Below are 16,651 nucleotides of genomic sequence, written 5' to 3' on the forward strand. Positions count from 1 at the left end.
CACCCTGGGAGTGTTTGAGACCTTCTCAGTGGGTTTGGGGCTGACAGATCCGGAGCTCTCAGAGCTGGTGTTGGAGCTGCGGCGGTCCGAGAGGCTGAGATCAGGAAAGCTGCTCTCACTGGACTGGGGTGAGGCTGCAGAAATTAAGGAACATTTTCTGCTTGAAGAGAAGCTGGAGAAGCTGGTCTCGGTGCTTCTGTTGCTACTGCTGCTCGTGCTGCGTGCAAGGCGGTCTGAGGTCGAGACGTCCCTCTCCATCTGTGTTTGCAAGCGGGTCTCAGAGAGCAGTATTTAGTTTGCTGTTTTGAAACCTTTCATTTTTGGAACATAAGGTTGATTTGGGCACTTTGATTAAAAGCAACCCAAATGTCGCACAGAAACTTGGAAAAAAATACCGGGTCAAATTTGACCCGAAGGACAACAGGAGGTTAAAAAGGGGCCCTAAGTGTATGTGTATGCTCTCAGGGTGGATTTGCTTGATTTCATTTTATTAGGACTGGTTTACACCACTAACTTAAGCGATCGGTAGCCTAACTAACGTGTGTGATTGGATAGGAGGTGTATGAGACAGACAGGCATGGCAAGCAGAAACGGTGCGTAGCCTTTAAGGCCATAAATCAATGGAGGAGACACAACCCCCGACCCCGAAGCCAGTCCTAAACTAAAAGCTAATAAGTTTTGGGTGAACAGTGTACATAAAATGATTCCTCGAATCTAAGTAACATATATATGCATGACGACGATCCTCGCGTACCCATCGAGATGGCATGACTCGCCCTCCTCGTACGGCTTGGTTCATAACTAATACGGACCATATTAAAAAGGCAAACTGTATGTTGAAACGCGGACGGAGAAAGGGAGAATAACAAGACAGAAATTGACACAAGTATGATCTTTTTTTTTTTTTTTACAAGCAATGCTGTGGTATTACCACACAGTAATTCATAGCGATGATTTTCAACGACTGGAACAAACAGCAGATCTCGGTTTATAACTCACTTGAAACTGTGCCCGGTTGATGCAATTAAACCCTAAACTTTGCCTTCCAGGGCGGATGAATGAGATACGATCGGATTACGACCCAGAAAAATACCAATCCGAGCTCGACTCACTCGTGTTGTGCCCTGGAGGGCTCTTGTCCGTCGGGATCCACGCTAACACATCAGCCGCAGGGACTACGATGCGAGATAGCAGGGAGCGAGTCCACGGGACACCTTGTCAGATCACGGACGCCATGACGTTCAAGCTCGCAAGAGCGCAAGTCTGTGAACTACGGCGCGACAGGTGTATAATGGGGAACATTGTTCTGTATTTGGAATGGGCGAAAACATGTACTTGTTCGTTTTTGTTTTGTTTTTTAAATTGGGATAAGTGGCAAAGGAAAAGTGAAAGGGCGCGATAGATGTAATTTGCGTGTTCCGACGCAGGGATGTTCTGATGGGGTATGAGGGCAGAGCGCAGTAAATTAGACCAACTTTATGGGTATCAGTCATGTCGTACTAATGACTGCATGGGAATTAGTAAGGGCTGAACTGCTAGTAATGTATCTGAGAGGAAAACGAAAATAAATAAATATAGTGAAAAGCATATGTCCCCCCCCCTCAAATCAAGTTTACCAAGACCCAGAAACAGTTAAATAAACTATAAATTGGTTCTTAGAATTGATTTCAGAATCTGACTGCATTGCTCATTGCTGCTTTTGCTTTAGACACAAACCAAAAACCTGCCACTGTGCCAACCCTGAAAGGTCTCCCTGCTGCCGTCTCTGTGGGCTCGGACGGGATGTGGCACCAAAGTATCCATCTGCATCAATTGGCCGGGACAGAGCCGCCCAGGAGGGTGAGGGAGGAAGGTCGAGAGGAGAGTCGCGGAGGCGGAGGGGACGGAGGAGCTGAACGGCAAGTCCACAACAAGTTCCTCCAAATGAGCAACGACTTTCCCACCAATCTTACCTCTTCGAGCAAAGGAAGAGAGAAAGAAGAAAGAGTGGTTCCCGTCACTTCCTGTTGCATCTTTTGGAGACGAGCGGGAAAAGGAGAGGGACAGGACAGAGCTGGCGATGTGTGTCCAGAGTGGGTACGAGAAATGTTAATAACGCATTAAGAAGAGAGCGGCTTCCATATAGGCATTCTAGACAAATGATTTATGGGTGGGTTATGGATTACATGATCCATTCTTTGCAGTAGAAAAGCCAATCCCTTGCAAAGGCACATGCAAATCTCATGGTGGTTTTCGTGACATGACAGGGATACGGTCATCTGAAAGAAAACAGCTTGTTTTTGCTGTACTTTGTAGGAAAATTACCTACAATATCAATCAATCAAATGTATTTATATAGCACTTGGTTCAGCAACAGCAGGTATCGGAAGGCTTTTACACTTTTCCCCCCCCCCAGGGAAAAAAAAACCAAGTCCCAACCAACAATTATACAATACAAAAGAATGAGCATATGAGTACGCGTAAAATAAAGACCCGGTGGGTATACCAAAGAAACAGTGAGAATGAAATTGATCATTCACTCTATGTGCGGTATTAGAAGACAGCGCCTAAACAAAGGTTTTGAGTTTATTTATTTGGACCTAAAAAGAGGCACAGCTTTATTGCCCAAATATCAGAGGCGGTACTAGTTTTGGGGGCAGCAACTGCAAAATCCTGATCACCCCAAACGTTTTATACCTGGCCTTGGTACTTCAAAACCCAACTGATTCGAAGACGCAATGTGTGCTCACGCAAAGTTAAAATTTCGGACAAATACTACAGGGCCAGGCCATTTAAGATGAAACAAACAGTTCAAGAAAAAAGATTTGAAATCTATTCTAAAACACCCACACACTTTATATATATATGTGATTGGGTTGATTTTAAGGATGTAGTTTGACAAATATACCTATATTGTTGATACATTATTATTTCATGGCTTAATTAGTATTAGTTATCAGTATAGTAGTAAGCAGGAACAACGGGTTAGCTTAGCTTAGCATAAAGAATGTAAACAGGGCGGAATCAGATCAAAGTTCACATAGTAATTTTGTATAATTCCACGCTCTAACACCATAAAGAGACTCACTACTTACTACTACCCCTCTGGTGCGTTAGCTTCTCCTCTTTAACAGAAAGGTCTTCATACAAAACTCAAATATTCCGTGGACCTATGCCAAGAATTCTACCAAGGACCTTTAATGTTAAATCAAAGATACATTCATGTAGCCTAACATGTTCCGGGAAAAGGCCAAGTAGGCAAAGTAGAACGCTGACATTACTCTGCTGATGGAATGAAGCATTTTTCTGGAATGGTCATTATAACATAACCAACACACGAATGCCGTGTAATCTCCCAGGTGACCCAGCATCGGGACAGAGCGTAAATGTCCAAAGGTAAATTCCCAAGCAGCAGAGGCTCCAGCTGTGAGAGGACGACGACCCCTTCACACCTCAGTACCCTGCATCACTCAGGCTCCTGCGGTCAGACCTCCAGTAGCACCGGGGGCCTTTACCTGCTAGACTACCCGGATACATGGCTCGCCTCCTGCCACAGAGCAGTTCACACCCTTCCAGATTCGGGAGCCAGCAGCACAGCAACACGCACCACTCTTTAAGGGAAATTGTAAGTCATGCTTGCAGACAGAATTAAGTGATCAAATGAAGTGAGACTGTGGGAACATTCCAGAGCTGGAAGTTACAGTGAACTGTTTAAAGAGGGTTAAAGTGACACAGCACAGTTTGTTAAAATGCGGTTATTCTTACGTCTTCCTCTGTTTTTAGCTCTAAATTGGACTTAACCAGCACTTTTCTTGTCCTTGACTTAGCTTACTCAGTTGTCCTGTTTTCCAATTTCTCCAGTGTAACCTGTGGTCTAGCAGAGCACCATGGGAAAAGCCAGACTACGTGGGGCTAACGCTCTAATTGGCCGAATCTTCTGGGACTTCCTGCGAGAGAAGCTGGTCCGATGTGGTTTTCCCAACCCAAGATCCAGAGAAGAAGTGAGTAAAATCAGAGTGCGAGCAGCTTTATTTAAATTACAGAATAAATAAACCATAAGTGTTGAATTTTTTTGGCATTTTTTAATCATTAAAAAACGATGCTTATTCTTTCCAGTGCCTTACTTATGAATGAGCTGACTCTGAACGAGTTGAAGTTGGTATGGGCTGCTCCAGGCCAACGAATCACCACTACCTCAGACCAGAGGTCAACCACAGGGTTTGTACAAATTGGAGATAAAACATGGCGAGGTAAGAAAACCATACACCAATATGCAAACCCACGCAAATGAAAGAGATGAGTAGTAAGAAGATGCCTGTGCTATGTGATGACAGCTGAGTACTGCAGAGCATCAGATCAAGAAGTTGTGATCCTGTTGTAATCTCACAAAGCAGAGAGCCAGTTACGCACAGCTGCGGAACATATGCTTGTGTGGTGTGTGTGTGTGTGTGTGTGTGAGTGAGTGAGTGAGTGAAGTGTGGGTTTGGTGTGTCAAAAATCAGAGAATCTGGCAGACAAACTCTAATGACGAGCGAAATGAAAGTGTGTCAGCATGCGTCTAGGTGTGCGACCTCCTGGTTTTTTGTTCTCCGCCCAATTCGCTGTACACAACGGCCCGTAACACATAATCCGTCTTAGCTCCTAAAATGGGATTTATAATCACTCGAGAATTGTCAAATGACACAGTATTAAATTTAATTCAAGCCGATAACACTGTTGAAAGCTGTTTAATCGCCCAATAAGCAGGGAGTCGAGTGCCCAAGATTGAGCACTGTGTGTGGTGGTTTTGTCATGTTGTCGAGGCTGGTGTTGACCCCTAGTGCCCAGGCCTGTGGGTGGAAGGATGAGCTGGTCGTGACACTGTGCGACACGGCAGACATGCACCTGCAGACAAGGGTTCAAACAGACTGTCAAGCAAGGGCTGGAGGCGGGAAAGCGGGGACGAGGGGGGGCGCGTCAGGGGGGGGACTGACAGACTGTACAGAGCTGAAACCGGTGGACACACAGGTACAGGTCGCCCGCAGTAGCAAAAACCCAAAGACACAACAACAACACACACCACAACACACAACACAACAAAGCACACGACACACACCGCAACCATTGCAAACATGATCAAAATACTTGTTTGGAATGTCTGTTTTCGCCATCGAATCCAGTTCGAATCTAAATACTGCAACTAAAAAGGAGTGAAGCAACGAACTGAATTGAAAGGAGAGGGGGAAGAGCACGAAAGTTTTGAAGTGATTTAGGTATGGGCACTGTCCATGAAAGGCACACGTGATGTGATGGGACTTTATGGAAGTGAGAGGAAGAGATGTTTGGGGAGATCAACAACCTCAAACTAGAGGACGCAGAAGGAGACTAATTGTTTGGTTGAAAACAAAAGGGGTGTCAATGATCCCAAAAACGACATCAAGTAATCTATTGCTGAAAATATTTACTCCATCGTGCAGTGGTGAAATTCTTGAATCGTGTTCTTGTATATTTACTGGTTAGTAGCACAGTTTTAGAAAAGGAAGGTAAGGTTGTGCCACAGAACTAGTTATGTTAAGGAAAGGGCTAAATACGATATCAGAATCAGAATCAGAATCAAAATTGGCTTTATTTGCCAGGTAGATGACACATCGAGGATTTTTTCTTTGGAACACCGTTACTCACACTGTGTTCACATACAAAACAACCAAACAAAAACCTACCACTAATATATGCACGATATATACACACCCTCTTTAAACGAAAACAATATAGAGGCATAGAGTGCAATGAACGATGATCAGTAAAATTATTCATGAAGATGTCATTACGACTAAGGTCTGTAAGGTCTGGAAAAAAAAAAAGGATGTGAAAAAGTGTGGTTGTTAAGGTTAAGATGTCACCTGGGAATAAACTCCTTCCCGAGTGAAAGTCCTGTGTTTTGACATTTTTGGTGATGCCCATGCGTCACCTAGCTCCGATCGGTTGCTTGGGATATTACTAAAGCCACAAGAATGAATTTGTACGAGCGGCTTACACAATCGACTTATGCGGTCGTTTTCGGGTGAGGACGGTCTGTATGCCACTAGCAGAGTCTTACTCAACTGAACACCTAAGGCCTTTGAGCATGCCTTCCCCTTCTCTTAGAGAGCTCTTTTCAAAAAACCAAAGGAAAACATCATAGAGCTGTGTTAACAGGCTGCGTAGTACTCTTGTTATGAGTGAGCTGCCCTTTATGCGGTTAAAATTGTGGAGTGGCGCTTTAAAAAAAAACTCATTTGAAGGTGGATTTCATCAAATTGGTCCAGGTCAAGTAGCAGGAGGGATAGCCCAAGAAACACAAAAACACCTGTATTTTCATTCTCATCATAGCATAAATAAGCACCTACACGTCCCTCTTTCGTTATCCCTTTATCCTCTGGTCTGTCGTCTGATGATTTAGAGCAGAGCGCCGATTACATAGATTATCGTATAGACCTGCCGGCATAGGACCTCAGAGGGGGGGATTACACCAGGCAAAACTTGTGTTTGATTGTGACTCTTTTTAAGCCGCGGAGACACTTTACAGAAATTGCAGATTTGTTCTTAAACAGAATGTCAATCTGATGGGTACATGTCACTTTTGTTTTATTGGTGCATACATCAATTTGGATCCAGTTGGCCTGTTTTTTTTCCCTAAAAAATTGTCTGCCGTGATCCCGCCAGCTGCAAGGCCAATCTTCCCGTATGTGTTGGCAGACAGTGACGCGGAGTCCTCCAGCGCTGGTTCATCTGACTGAGGAAGAGTGCTTCTCTCTGAGCTCAGGGTCCAGGGGTGAGAAGGGATCCACGCAGCCACCGATGGGTAAATGACTGGTTTAAGTTACAAACTACATTCGGCCATGGTTCCTTAGTACAAAACATGTCAGTTTATTACAATAAAACTGATTATTTCACTCTTTTCAAAAGTAGATTTGTTAATTAAAGATTACAAAAGGTCCCTCAACTGCTAACTTTTCATGAATGCAATTTAAAAAATTCTTTGTGGGAGGCAGAATGTGTACACCTTTAGTAAGCAACCCCTTAAGTGTTACTTCTACCCTCGTGTTGTGATACTCATGTTCCAATGCAGAAAGAACGTGCGTGAATCAACACTCCAGATGGATGTCGCTTTCCTTTTTATTTCCATTCAGACTATCAGCTCCCCTCAATTTAGGACTTAGATTATAAGCACCAAATATCCTCTCCTCTCTCTCCTCGCCTACAGCACAGGGAGTGGAAAGACGGACGAAGATTTGAGATGTGTGGACAAAATCGATAAATCAAGTAGTCCCGAAGGCGACAGAGAATGAGTTCATTAAGAAGAAGTTCGAGGAGAGGTCCAACACCCTTGCTGCTCACTGGGGAGGTTAAAGAGCCGAGGGGCTATGGTAGTCAACATCCCACCGCCCCTACAGTACGGATATGGTAAAGACGAGGCAGTTGGAGCAGTTCTGTCAGGCCAATGTAATGGTGGGGGGAAACATGTAACTACCTTAAATCAGGTGTTTTTTTTTTTTTTTTTTTTGTTTTTTTTTTTTTTTTTTTTTTTTTTTTTTTTTTTTTTTTTTTTTTTTTTTTTTTTTTTTTTTTTTTTTTTTTTTTTTTTTTTTTTTTTTTTTTTTTTTTTTTTTTTTTTTTCCTTTTTTTTTTTCTGGCATTTGGTTATGTCTTGCTGCCATTAGGCAAGAGCAAAGCTTGTATAGCTCTTTGGATATAAGACGTTGATTACCTTCCATATTTCAGAATAAATTGGGGGAGTCATTTCACTCACGGTACCAATGACTAAACTCATAAACGCCACTGCAACTTCGAATCAGCCATTTCAAAGTATATACAATCACAGTATCAAAACCTGTGGTTTGTCACCATTGTGTGGTGACTCATTTTCACATCTTCACACCTCATGTCCTGCAGTTTATGATTCTACCAATCTATTTGAGTTGAAGCCTTTGGTTTCAAGCCCTGAGGCAAAAACGCGACTAAAGTGTTTAAAAAACAGCAATTATTAAGAGGTGGTAGATTTGATTCTGTTATGATTTCCTCTGTAGTAAGCTTTCTGCGTGCCCCCCAAGCGGATCTGCACGTCCGTCCCAAACTAGGGGAGCGGGAGGTACTTTTTGTCATGTAACGAGGGATTGAAAAGAACTGCAGGATGAGTTTCAGTAAAAACAAAAATAAAAAAAAAAGGGATAAAAAAACTCCCTACTTTCTACAAGGCTGTCTTGTCTTAGCATCTCCAAATCATGTACTTCTTCTCCAGAAAGTGTTTGTACTTGCCGAAAATGGACGACATCTACACACCACTGAGGCATCTGGGGTGGAAGCCCTAAAGCCTCCAGCCCTGTCCCTCAGTCCCGACGGTCCAAAAACTCCTCCACGGAATCCATAGAGAGGATCCCACCTGAGGTCCCTGGGGCAGAGCCCACTAGCTGCCTCAGTTGATGAACAAAGAGCGATGACCCTTCAAAGGTTCAGTATGGTATCGATTCACAGTGAGAAAAGTTACGTTCGCCCATATGGAATTCAGTGGCAGACTCCAACAATCTGTGTTTATATCTGACCAGGAGTTTCTGAAGCTCTGCCGTTTAGGCTGCAGGCAAGTGTTGGCGAGTCCGAGGCAAGTCGCGAGTCACCAGCATTCAAGTCGAGTCCTATCACCAAAGACGAGTCATAGTCGAGTCTCAAATCCAGAGAACAGCGACTGGCGTCCGAGTCCAGGACCGAGTACTCCATCAGCCTATTACACGTAAAAGTAGTAGCGAAACTTCATCCAACTTACTGTCCTATTTCAGGAATGCTCAAGTCCATATCATAAATCCTCGAGTCCGAGTCCAAGTCATGGTGCGTGGAGTCTAAGTGAGCACTAGCCAAGAATGTGATCGAGAAGAAGCGAAGAAGTGCCCAGAACTTTAGTACTCCATCACTGCCTGCAGGGAGTTGGGGTGACATGATGAGAGGGATGGTTGGTTACTGTACACCCAAATTTCAACTAATACCTTTAGCAAATTGTAATATATATATAGATGATAATACTTCATTCGCTGCTTTGATGTTTACAGCTAAGTCACTTGGATATAAGATGATAACATTATTAAATAGAAACACTTGCCAGTTTATTTATTTTTTCTCTTTTAACCTTGAGAACACAGTGTTCTCTATTAAAGCTTTATTTCCCGATGAGTTCTTTTATAAAAATAACAGCAAAAATGAAATCTATTAAGGGACATTGTGGCAGTCCCTTACGTACTTGAATTAATACAGTGCAGAACGTTCACAGACGCTCTATCTCAGAAAAAACTCAAATTAACGTACATTGCGGTATGTCAAAGGCACCATTGGTGTCGGCATTATTCATTTGTTGCTTCTGAGTGCCATCCTACGCTGTCCTCATACAAAATATAATGTGCACAATGTTTACTTCCAATGCATGCAACCGCCAAAACCTGTGTGACAACTTCTGGATGATGCTGCTCTTGTGGGTAATATCTTACAGGATTTCATTTGCATCGCAAAACCAATTATTAACAATTTAAACCCTATTAACCTTATTAACAAAGGCATTACAATGATTCAAAAGCGAAGGGGTATACAGCATGTAATCATTTATCAGACTCTGAAAATAAAGACGAGAATATTCTTTTATTTACATTTTCCAAATCAATATTATGGATGTGTTAAGGTTGCATTTTGCAGGGTTAGTAAGTAAAAGAAAGCAAAGGGTGATATGATTTAGGAAAAGCTTTCATATTACAAGCAAAACATAGTACGTTTAGTTCACGAAATATGACATTGCTTTTTATTGGATTTATTCTACAAATGCTCCGATAACACTGAGTCCAGTTGGATGTAGAAGGTTCTGGAAGGCCTGCAATTGCAGGAGGAAACATCATTGAAGTGCGAAGATCTCAGCGCAAGGATATCTAATTTTGGATTTTCACATGTAAAATGGAGAAAAAGGATGGCTTACTCCCCGTAAATAATGCTAAATATAATGAACAGGAAGTTGTTTTTCCAGGTTGTTTGGAGAGTAAAAAGAAAATCATGGCTCTGATCTCTGATCCGAATGATATGAATATGTTAGCATGAACTAACGAAGTTTGGGGTAGGTCAATGACTTGACACAGGCCCAGCCTCATTAAAGGAGAGAGGAGTGAATTATTCAGTAGTCAGTCAAGCGGAAACAAGTGGGATTGGATATTGGAAATCATTTAAAAGTAAATGTAAGTGTAACCAACTGCTCATTGATTAAAGAACAAACAAGGTAAATCAATGGACAAAGGATGTCACAAGATGAGAAAGCAAGATCAGTAAAACATTAGAACGAAACGACAGCGCAACATGAAGGAAAAACAGCCTGTACAAAATGCAAAGTCCTGATGCATAAAATGAAATCACATGGGAAGGAATGTGATAAGTGGGGAGGGTGTGTGTGTGTGGGGGGTGTGTGGTGCACGTATGTGTGCAAATTTTGCTCTTTGGGTATGTCGAAGTATATGGTATGCTTCATTATACAGGCCCCTAGGTTGAGTCTGACGCCCTCATGAGATGCCAATCGTTCGCAGTGCTGTTATTATTCCACAATGGAATATAAAGTAATTTATTGAACAAGTTAATAAAGTATTTACGGTATAGTATGCCTCGGTATAGTATGATGAAAATGAAACAAAATGAACTGCAGCATCACCATTACTATAATTTATGGTATGTTTGATTACATCCAGGTTCATTTGATGAACATTGAGACATGAAACACAGAGTAAAGCAGTATAATACGTTTGGACAAAGCCGGAGTTTAGCGAAAGGGCCAATCTGGGCAGGCCTTCCTCAGCTGTAACGGTGTGCGGTAAAAAATACATTACAGTAACTGTTGAACACGTTGTAATGATCAGACCACCATGTAGGTTTTCCTGGGAAAACATTACGAGGGCAGCACATGTATCATTTAGCAGGGACTCTACGGCACGCCTGCTGTTCCTGCCAACTCAGCATAAAGTATGACTACCATCTCCCTATATCCTTAAAGGCTAATATTATGCTAATTTTGTATTTGAGGTTGTACAGAATCGGTAATCGTTCCATTTTCAAAAACACCAAATGTTAGTTTTTTTTTTCGTATAGCACATTGCTGCAATCAGTTTTCACCCGGGTGTTTAGGTCTCTGTTTTAGCAACAGAGTGAGGACATCTACCTTCTATAGTCTCTTGTGGGGAGTTGTGCATGCACATAGCTAGGTAAGATAACATCAACTCTTACAAGGCAAGCAGGATTAGCTGGAGACTTCTTCTAAACGAGGGCAAACTTATGGTGTTTAGTGTTTGCCATTGAGAACGAGATAGCATGCTAGCCGCTGCTAGCATGTGCTACGTTTAGCCACCTCATCTCAAGCTAGTGACGTAGGAAGACGTGCGATTTTGAACAGCTCACCTGGGGAGACTGAAGGCCAGCGGACATTCAGAAACTGTATTTCACTCAAAACAGCACGGATGTTGTATCCAGGTTTATATGTGTAAAGCACCCAGGGACACAATAATACCCAAATTTTAGAAAAAGTGATTTTTTTCCTAATAGGGGCACTTTAAGCATTTCGAGCGCGTAAAGTGATGTGGGACAAAAAGTGCCATTTTCATCGTAAAAACACGGGTAACTTTAGAAGATATGACAGATGTTGTCTAACTAAGACTTCTGAAGTGTCAAATATCTTTACGTAGGCATGCATTACAACTTTATTATCAGTTTACACAAAAATTAAATTTGCGTTCCCCAGCAGCTCCGCCCAAATGAAAAAAAAGGCACACACATAGTTAGACAATAATTACACAAATAGCACAGAAGATGAAACACGAATCACAAGCCATGACAAAGGACAGGACATGTCTCATATCCTCAAATCCAGATCTTAATAATTGGCAGAATAAGATTTTGGTTTAGCATTCAGGATCGACAGATCTACAGAAGAGTTCTTGAGGCTGTGTGTACAAAGCAAAGGGACCCAAGATTGCTTGTTAGAAGGAAAAAGTTGCTTGAAATTGGTATTTAGTTTTAAAAACATGCATGGACAGAAGAGATCATTATTTTGCAATATAGTTAATAATCATGCTAACTTTGTAAAGGCTGTTCATGAGATAATGAGTGTTGCTGGAGTACCTCTTAGAGAGAGATCACAGAAAGATTGCCGTAGAGTTAGTGAAATCTGCGTGGTTTCTCAAATGCAAAAATGATTATTAAGACAAAGGAGATGAAGATAAGTTCTCAAGATTAATGATTAAATCTTCACGATCTAAGGGACTAGAAAATTATGGAGTGAGGGTTTAGAAAAAATCAGAGGTTTATGTGGCCTTTCTTTTTGCTTATCGGAGTGGCTGTTATTATGATGGAGGCAAAGAAAAGTACAAAAAAAATATTATGACACGGTAGGCTGCCTTAAAGGTCCCATGACAGGTGCTCTTTGGATGCTTTCATTGACCTTAGTGCGTCCATAATAATATCTGAAGTCTCTTTACCAAAAGTGAAAAAACTGACTGGATGAAATCAGAGGACGTTAGTAGCTTCTAAACAATAAGTGCAGAGGGCATTAAAAGGAAAAGCCCAAAAAGTCAAATAAAAAATATAATAAGAACAAGCAGGCATACGTGTGATATAAACCAGACAGTACACCCAATAATCAGTGTGGCCTACTGACCAAGGCAACTTTGCGCGTTTAAAAGGCCTAATGTCTCTCTTGCATGGGTGGGCCAAATTCTCTGGGCTGGGGCAAAGCAGCGAAAGAGGAGGTAACCTTCCTTGGTGCCTCGATTCAAGATTGGGCATCTCAAGCTACCTTATACCTTCTAGTCATAGGGGGCCATAGGAATGTGGGGGAAGCATATGGATGTTATAAAACCCTTAAAGTGAATTTCACGCCATGGGAACTTTACAAAAATGAAACATAAGGTTTAACACCCCGCCGACCTCTACTACATCTTGTTCAGTGCCTAAATAACCCAAGTGAATGTGCAAATGTATGGTGCAGGGATATGTTGCTGATGAATTCAACAACAAAAAGGGGCTAGACCAAGCTGTCACAGAAAATCCTCTCCAGACAAATGATATATACAGATTGATGCCTGACTGAACTGGGGGCATTCCATCAGCGAGGACAGAGTACATGTTTACACGCTTTTTGACGCTTGTCGTTTTGTGCTGGACCCTGTGTTTTTTATTCCAACTAAAATTCAGACTCATCAGTTGCATATGGGGGGTTGTGTGCATTCATAATGTTGTTCCATCGTGTGAATTACCTTCCGAAATTATTTTGGGAGGGGCAGCTTTATCCTGATGGCAATTAAAGAGGAAGTGATCAGACTTAGTTGTAACTGAGATAATAGTAACGTTTGCAGCAGTGGTGACTTTGTGTTTTTCCGTCAGTAAGTACATAAATGGATTAAAGAGCTATACTGAGAGGTCACGTCACATGATAACCTATAAATGGATAATTAGAAACGGCAAGACATGCTTCCTCAGGAATCACGTTCATGTTTGAACAGGGAAAAAGCTCTTTTTTTTGTACCTAAAAATAGTTAATTACAGACTGTGGCCCCAAATTTTTAAAAAACATGGCAAAGCTGCAGATGGGAATTAATTGTGATGGGAATAAGGTTTTGTTTGACTGGAAAAAAAATCCAAAATTCAGATAGGTGTTTTCAAAGGCAATTTAAAGTTTGAGTTTTGTTCAGCTACATGCCTAAAGAATGTAAATGGTCCAATACTTGCTTGCCCCTTACCAGCAAGCTAAGAACATTCCCATCAGCCTACGAGTATCGTTTGTTTAGCGCTAATTAGCAAATATTTGACATGCTGACTCTTAAACCACTGTCCAGGCCTTAGGGATCTGCAGCATGCGGTAGACTTTCATTCTAGAGTCTTGTTTTGTATCAAGTGGAGAAAATCTCTAAATATATATGAAGGGTACTGTAATGCTCATGAGCATGTATGGGGGTTCTTTAAACCTTCTTTTTTTCCAGCTTTTCAGGATCAGGTCTTTTTTAGTATTCTAAATGCAGAACACACCAAAATAGTTAGATGGAGATACACAATGATTCAGAGGATTGTTGAGAGATCTCAGCTGAATGTGAGCGTATTTAATCTTTTTTACAGTAAAACCTACGGATATGATCGGAAGATTGAGCAATGGAGCCATGGAAGCGTTACCTAATGCCCCTTTAACAGCAAACACAGTAAATGGCATTAGATAAAATTGACAAGGGCTCATATGGAAAGTGTGGTGTGTGAGTCGTTCAGGTCTGGACGCAGTGTTTTGGATCCCCTCTTTCTGCAGTGCTCGTGGTGAGGTAATCCACCTGCCCCAAATAAAGTGATTAGTATGGAGCGTAATAGCGTAAAGCAAGACATCCATATCAAAAGGTCTCTGAGGAAGAGGTAGTGTAGGTAATGCCTGTTGTTCCTGTAATTCAGTTTCACATTTTATACATTCATGAAGATTTGCAGATAAATATGACTTTGTTAAAGTAATCAGTTCATTAGCCATGCAGTAAAAGGAAAAGATCAGAATTTTTTTTTGTTAAAGATAACAGGAACGCAAAGAAAGTTTTTATCTGTGTACCGAGAAGACAAGGAGCTGAGGTAAATAAAAGAAAATCAGTACAGCTGCTGACGGGAAAAGTAATGGAATGATCATGTGTGGGCTGTGTGTGTGTGGTGTGTGTGTGTTGTGTGTGTGTGTGTGTGTGTGTGTGTGTGTGTCTGGTGTGTGTGTGTGGTGGTGGTGGTGTGTGTGTATGGATGGCTCAGATCTGAAACCATGAGGAAATGCTACAAGATGCTGCAGAATGTAAGCGTTTATGTATCAAACTCTACTATAATGTAATTAAGAATATGTGAAATTACCTTTAATAATACTGACAATGTCTGAGAGAAGGCCAGCCATGCCGTCCATAAGAACAGGATGAAAATATGTCAGAAAGAAAGAACACAATCCTTAATCTGTACAGAATAGATTAAAGAGCTGACCGGTGAAGTCTGCAACACGAGCAGTCAATCAGGTAGCCTGATGATCTTATTAATAGATTATTGAACAGGTAAGACATGATTCCTTCAAGGAATAATTTTCAAGGGAAGGGGGTGCTTTTTTGGTTTTTTTTCGGTGTTCAATGGAAAGAATCCTTCTCACATGAAAGGTTTAAATTCAGGGGGTGTTAAAGAGCTATAATATTTTTTTCTCTTACAAATAGACCACCTCACGTGGATAGATGGTACCTTTCAGAAGGTCTGGTGTTTTTTAATTATTCCATTGCAATTTTTTTTTTTGGGGGGGAGAACAAAACTGTATCTATAAAAAATACTAACCGCCTAAAATTACTTACACTTGAGCAATTTTGGCATCGCTTGCGAACCGCGCTCTTTTACTTAGTGACAGTCATGTGTAGAATTTAACACGTGGACATTAATTGTAAAAGTTGCCTGCCGACACAAACCGTTTCATTTCCGTTATTTTTTAGGTCCGATGTTACCTCCTATATCAGCTTAGTCACGACATGAAATAGTCTGACGTCATTATATTCATTGAGCGCGCCCAGCTGGGTAGGGATGCTGAGAGTCAGCCTTCATTGGATAGCTGTTAGCCAACAGAGTCAAGCAACTTAGCGCATGGAATATCAATGAGACCTTCCACAAGCGAGCTGCGTTATACTGCACGCTTTCTAACAAACTAGAATGGACATGAAACCCCCCCCCCCCCAGTAATCAGCCATTTTTTCCACAAAAAAATGTTTTATAATAGTCGGTGGTTAGAAACTGCAGACATTACCACAAGTATGAAATACGTTGTTGTGGCAGACACATTAAAGTGCTCATGTTATGCTTTCATTCTCCGGTTTAGAATTGTATTAGGTGTACCAGAATAAGTTACATGGTTATTTTTAAAAAAAACCTATTTTCGTTGTATGGACAGTACTGAAGCCCTCTTTTCACCCGGTGTGTTGAAATATTGGATTTCAGCCACAGAGTGCACCGCTTATGTTCCGTCTTTGGGAGGGTACACATGTGCAGCAGTAGCTAGGTAAGGACTACTAGCCAGTCAGCAAGCAGAGTATGGGGTGTGTCACGTAGCAGTAGGCGAGCATGAAACCTGTTACAGAGTGATGCATATTTGTCACGGACAAGTAAAGGCTAGACTAAATAGAAGCTGTTGGGAGCAGTTGTGCATTGTCTTCGGTGGACATGGGAAAGTCTCTTTGGGTGGAGACTGTGGGCTTTTTCACTTTGTAAACCTTGTCCAGCACAAAAAAAGATAGAGCTCAAGCGTAAAATTCTTCAGGAAGACTAACTATTAACCAGTGCAGTCCTAACAATTCAGATGCTGGAGGCTTCACCTTCCGCTTAACTAATCAATCGTACACAAATTGCAAGGGCCAATACAGAGTCACAACATACTTTTAAACATCTGTTTCTCCTGTGCTACTCAGCTGCCGTGCAGGCAAAGTGAGAACCTTCCACCTCCCCTTCCACTTCAGTATATACTCCAGGCTGACCGGTCCAGCCTCTTCTCTCCTGGTCTGCAGGCTACGTCGCGTTCTGGGGGGGCCCCCACCACCGTTGTCTAGCTTCAATGGGGGGCTGATGAGTTCTCTACCCATATATAGATATACAAAATATTTTGTATAGCAAGGAGTCTAATTGC

This window comes from Etheostoma spectabile, chromosome 21 (assembly GCF_008692095.1).
Source record: "Etheostoma spectabile isolate EspeVRDwgs_2016 chromosome 21, UIUC_Espe_1.0, whole genome shotgun sequence".
Classification (NCBI taxonomy): Eukaryota; Metazoa; Chordata; class Actinopteri; order Perciformes; family Percidae; genus Etheostoma; species Etheostoma spectabile.